General features: G+C 38.7%; 1 pseudogene; it reads left to right on the forward strand.

The window, feature by feature from the left end:
* The first annotated feature begins 3,794 nt into the window (after positions 1 to 3,794).
* On the forward strand, positions 3,795 to 4,480 carry LOC118010562 (annotated as a pseudogene).
* Positions 4,481 to 6,526: the final 2,046 nt, after the last annotated feature.

Here is a 6,526-nt window from a genome sequence, read left to right on the forward strand (position 1 = left end):
AAAAGTGGAAGGAAGAAAAGGAATTCTGAATTCTCAAATAGTCATTTAATCTAAGAAGGATTTACGTGATTCAAAGGGTTATAAGAACTCTGTATTGGGGTGATGAGGGGAAAGAAAGAGAAGCAAAATACTACAGGTGTGAGGAAGTAGTAACTAGGGAGCGTGGAATGAAATAAGTTAACAAGGAGGACATGTAAGAAGACATACAAACACACAGACACATACAAGGCCCACACAGATAAAACATGCAAACAAGTATGCACATGTCTGCATGGCCACATGTATTCACACAAATCTGCAGGTACACAAACCCTATCAGCAGTCAGAACACAGTTACTACACATGTGAAACAGCCAAGCCCCTAGCGGGGTGCAGAAGAAAGCTGGGATTCTTATGAAAATTCATATGCATACTTGTGTGTGCATGAGTGTTTCAGGTGATTATCAATACTTAACAGTAAAACTCAACACAAGCAAATGACACAAGGCATCCTTTTTTCCACGTAGAATATACCGAAATCCCATCTTCAAATGAAATATGGTCCAGTAGCCTTTGTCATGTTAGTCCCTGATTCATCATGTTACATGTGATTCATTTACAAGGAATAACTGACTTAGATACCAATTAATCATTTCAGGAAAAGACCTCAACATATCAATTTGGTGGGAAAATGTTTAGAAAGCACCTTACATAAATACTCTTATATTTCCTTCTCAGCTGATGATGTCCTGACCACCCACACACACTTAACAGTGTGCCAGAAACTATTATCCTTGTTTTTACCTTCCCACACATAATGCTATCCCTTCTTCCCCTAAGCTTGTTTTTCAGGTTGTGAAAAGATTGGAACACAATGTCTATTTCTATTAGCTTTGAAGCCTAAATAATAAGATACACTTCCAGCTGAGAAAGTATATTTTAGAAGTTTGTGTTCATGGTTCATAATAATGAAATCAAGAGGATTGGATCATTTGAAATGGATTTACATTTAAAAAATTCCATTTTTCACAAAGGAAATGTCTTGTACACATTAGTATGTGGGAATCTTCCAGCATATGAGAGAGTCATAAATTTACCAAAGACTTTGAATTTTTCAGGATATTTAATGAAATATCAATAGTATATTAAGACAGACATATTTTGACTTTTATACATACAAGATTAAGTCTAAAATGTTAACTAAATTAACAAATTCTCTCTGAACAGAAATCCTATTAATAAGCCCAGATCTGTAAGGAATGTAGTCTTTCAGTACTGAACCTGTGATGGCAAGACCTGACAAAAGAAGAGGAAGATGTCCCTAGTGCAGGTTTCCCAAGTCTCTTTCAGGGAAAACATGTCTCCCCGAGCAAAATGATCCAATTGCCTGAGACACCAAGCAACTCAACAACAACAACAAAAAGGCTTCCTGATTTTTTAATCCACATAACACACACACTATGCATTTTATCCTTGGAGGTGTGTATGTTGGGGGGGTACTTATTAGGACTTTCTGATGATGAAGAAAAACACCAACTCTGATTTACCTAAGAACACAAAGGAAATTCTGGAAGAACTGAACACCCAGGCTGTGAAAGGAGCAGGAACCAGGGGAGGCAAGAGAAATTTATAGACAATCCTCTTATGTACTCATTGGATGATTTAGACAGATGATCTTTTGAATCTGTATCTTTCCATGCAGGAATAAAATTTCTGGGAGTGACACATGCTTGTCCTTGGGTAGGTCACTTTCCTACTTTTCTAAACTAAGGGGAGGTGAGTTCAGGGGTAGGTTACTGTAGAATCCAGAAGAGGCATCACCCAGAGGAAGAGAGGGTATAAGCAAAACAGAGAGGCTAGAGACAGAAACATGCTGTGCATACAAGCCAGCTTCCAAAATGGCCCCTGATAAACCTCATGACGTTGAATAGTCTCCTGCATGTTGATCAGGACAGATCTCTGAGACCAGGAGAATACAGCAGAAGTGAAGAACATTTGTGACTTCCAAGTCAAGGCCCTAAAAATCATTGGAACTGCTGTCCTGATCTCTTAGAGTGTTTACTCCGGAAAAAGCCAGCTTTCATGCCATAAGGACACTCAAGTGGAGAGCCCTATGGAGGGCCCCATGTGAAGAGGGACTGAGACCTCCCTTCAACAGTCAGCACGAACTTGCCAACCATGGAAATGAACAATCTTGGAAATGGATCCTCCAGGTCTAGTCAAGGCTTCAGATGACTTTCACCCCAGCCAAAATCTGACTGCAATCTAGTTAAGAGGCCTGAATTAGAACCTGCCCAGCTGGACCATCCCAAATCCCTGACCCACAGAGATGGTGAGAGATAACAAATAATTATTATTGTTTTAAGCCATCAGAATTTGAGGTAATTGGTTGTATAGTGATAGACAACTCATAAAGTGACCTTCAGCCACTAAAGAGAAATCTGAGAGGTTTATGAACAGGTCAAACCAGCAGAAATCAGAGTCAATAATAAGTCATCAATAAGTGTGCATTAATTACCTATAAAATAGTGAGGCAATATTATATAATAGTTAATGGTATGACCTTTGAAACTAGGCTGCCTAGGTTAGTACCCTAACTATTCCATTGTGTGACCCTCAGCAAATTACTTACCTCTTTGGGAGAGAATACCATTTTCTCTAATTTATAGAATGGAGATGATAAAAATGATACTTAATTCAAAGGTTGATTATGAAGATTATATAACATGATCCAATAAAATACTTAGAACTTTGATAAGCATATAATAATTTCTATGACATGTATTATATAACATATATAGCTATATATTACATGTATACCTATATATGTAATATATAGGTATATATATGTAACATATATGTAACATGTATATGTAATACACACACCCCTACATACATATATATACATATATACATTCAGGCACTGACATACATCTGTATACTCATTTAATTCTTATACAACCTTATGAAATACGTACTACTATATTATCCATTTTACAGATGAGGAAACTAAAGTATAGATAGTACAGTGTAGAGCCTTGCTTCAAATCCAGACAGTTTGTTACCAGAGTTTGCACTCTTAACTATTATGACATAGAAATCTCCAGTTAATTAGACACATACCATAAATACTTGATATTATTGAAAAACTGTGCTAGTTCATACTGGAAATAATGCATCCATCATCTTTTTTTTCTTAAGGAGGTTGCATTTTAGAGGAGAAAATGAGATCGATAATAAGAAAATCAGATGTGTTAGGAATATTTTGTTTTATAGAAAAAGTATTATGTTTCTTTATGAAGAATTAAGTTAATATTTATAAAACGGTCTCTAGGAACTAGTAATGGGACAATACCTCCATATAAACATGTTCTTGATAGAATAATTACATATATACATTCGGGGCCTCAATATAATGTACACCAAACATCCTAAGTATGCTTTAGAGTTTTCAACCTTTCCCTCATTGCCAGATTTTCAGCCAGTATTTATCATTGTTTCCCATGTACAACCTCAGAAGTCTCCTTAAACTGCCCCTGTCTGTATTCCTAACTTGCTTTGAATTGAGAAAATAAATAGCCAAGCATGGTAAATTGAATAGTGTGCTCAAAAATTCATGTCTCCCCAGACCTCAGAATGTAATCTTATTTGGAAATAAATTCTTTGCAGATGTAATTAGTTAAGGTAAGATGAGGTCATACTGGATTAGGGTGCACCCTAAATCCAACAACTAGTGATCTTATAAGTAAAGGAGAGAACACGCAGAGACATGCAGAAATAAGACAGAGGCAAAGATTGGAGGGATGCAGCTACAAGCCAAGGAAAGCCGAAGATTGCTAGGAGCCACCAGACCTGGAAAAAGCGAGACAAAATTTTTCCCTACAGCATTCCTAGGCAGCATGCCACAGCCAACACCAGGATTTCCAGCATCTAGACTCCAGAACTAAGAAGATGAATTTCTGTTTTTTGTAGTCATCAGACACAGCTAGCAGATTCTCAGTCCGGAGGCAGCGTAGGCCCAAGCTCTCCACCTCCCCCACCGGCCAGCCCGAGGCACCTGAGCCCAGCCCCCAGCAGCAGTGCCATGGCCAGATGGAACGCCTACAACCATAACCTCATGGCAGAGGGCACCTGTCACCCCAGGGCCGTCGTGCGCTCTAGGGCTGTCCTCCACTGGGGCCACCTTGCGGGGAAAACCTTCCTCAACCTCACGTCAGCCGAGGTCGGTGTCCTGGTTGGCAAAGACCGGTCAAGTTTTTTCCATGAATGGACTGACACCTGGGATCCAGAAATGTTGTTATCTGGGACTCACTGCTGCAGGGCAGGGAATTTACAGTGGCTCTTTGTAACAAGACCACCGGTGGAGCTCCCACTTTCAACATCACTCACAATGACTGCAAAGATGCTAGTCCTGCTGATGGGAAAAGCCGGTGTCCACAGTGGTATGATCAACAGGAAATGTTTCGAAAGAGCCTCCCACCTGCGGCATTCCCAGTACTGACCTCATCTGTCCTTTCCCCCGACCATTCCCCACTGCTTTTGCACCCCTCTCCTTCCCATAACACACACACACACACACACACCATTTTATTTTGGGGGCCATCACCCTATCCCCCCTATTGTTGCCAAAACCACATGGGCTGAGGGCTACAGCCAGATGGACAGACACCTCCCCTTACCCATACCCCTCCTGTGTGGGGTTGGAAAACTTTTTAGTTTGGGGGTTTTGTTTTGTCTTCTGAATAAAAAAAGATTCTACTAAAAAATAAAGTCATCAAATTAAGTGGCAAGTTATTAAGGCAGTCCTAGGAAACTAATATGTTAACATTATAGAAATTGGGTTAAAAGGAGTCATTATAGAAATTGTGTTAAAGGGGTTATTGCAGGAGGGTACTTCTCTCAGTGTGGATGTAAGAACCTTTCCCAGAGAAAACATGCATGTCTAGGGGCTTGAGGAAATATTCAGGAGCTCCCAAGCCTCTATTTATTCTGGGCTCCAACTCAGAAGGAAGAGACTGAAATTGTAGTCATGAGAGCAAAGGGAGACCTGGAAACCAAGGATCCCTGCTTTGACTGGTAATAACATAACTAGTCCCTGAGATCTCTTAAATTCTAGGAGAAAATAAATGTGTGATTCCACCTGAGAATCTCATTACTTGAACCAAACACAGGTGATAATCCAAGGTCAGAGGCACAGCAGAGAGAATAGATTGGCCCCAGTTGGAGTCTCCAAGCATCATGCATCACACATGAGTCAAAGGTTCATGGAACCACTCTCCACTGGTGAATTGTGTTTATCAGCAACAGCAGGTTAGATTATAGAAGTTAGTGGTGTGCTCTTGATAACTGAAAAGACAAGGACACTCCACAATTGAATGTATTTGGAACAAGCTGTTCTAAATCCTATTATTTCTCCTTCACTGCTTATTACTAGAAACTTACAAAGAAGAGAAGTAGCAAAAAAAGTCATTTCTATGGAATTAGGATGTAATTTGACTTCTTTCTATAAAAATAACTAATGTTTCTTATTTCCTGAAATTCTTCAGTTGGCTTTTGATGATTCATAGAATACAATGTAACATGAGAACAAGAGTTTATTCTCCAGACTTTAAGCAGAGAAAATCAGAGGAAGATGGCTATTGTTCAAATGATAAAACTTACCCAAAGTGCCAGGAATATAGTGTAAGTACTCGCTAAAAATTGTTCCTTCCAGTTACCTTAAAACTCTTTTTAAATTTTCTAATTTTCTTTTTTTAGTGTAACAGTCAGAAAGATTGCCTTGGCAATTTTAGAGTCTCACAGCTACATATTCAAAAAAAACATTCCCAAGTTCTTGTCCATTGCCCTTTGAATTGTGATTAGTAGTACTAGTTCTAACAACTAAGATATGTCATAAACTCTAAGGCAATTAGTGTTCCCCTCACTTTTCTTTCTGCCAGACATAAAGCCTCATCCCTTTAGAATTTATTTAGGGGCTTATTGTTTTATTTTTCTTTTCTTTCTTTCTTTCTTTCTTTCTTTCTTTCTTTATTTATTTATTTAATTTATTTGAGAGAGAGAATGAGCTAGAGAGCATGAGAGGAGGGAGGTTCAGAGAGAGAAGCAGACTCCCTGCTGAGCAGGGAGCCCAATGCGGGACTCGATCCTGGGACTCCAGGATCATGACCTGAGCCGAAGGCAGTCGCTTAACCAACTGAGCCACCCAGGCACCCTGTTTTATTTTTCTTTTTCTCCACTAGAGGCACTTTAAAAGTTTCACTTTTTTATAATACCCCAAAAAGGAAAACAAAACAAAACCTACACTGATGGTGATAAATGTATCAAAGAGATACAGGAATTAACTAAAAGAAGTTCCCAATGGCCAAAACTTGAACTATTTGAACAACAAAATAAATAAAGTAATACTGGATTAAAACCCAAAGTATAAAATAAGTATCTCTGAGTTGATACTGATATAAATAAATGATTGAATAAACAAATGGGTGAGAAGAGACAAATCTCCCATGCAGAAGAATTTCAAATAATTTATATAGATCCTGTGCCCTGA

The sequence above is a fragment of the Mirounga leonina genome, unplaced genomic scaffold (genome assembly GCF_011800145.1).
Source record: "Mirounga leonina isolate KUSES-001 unplaced genomic scaffold, KU_Mleo_1.0 Mir_129, whole genome shotgun sequence".
Taxonomy (NCBI): domain Eukaryota; kingdom Metazoa; phylum Chordata; class Mammalia; order Carnivora; family Phocidae; genus Mirounga; species Mirounga leonina.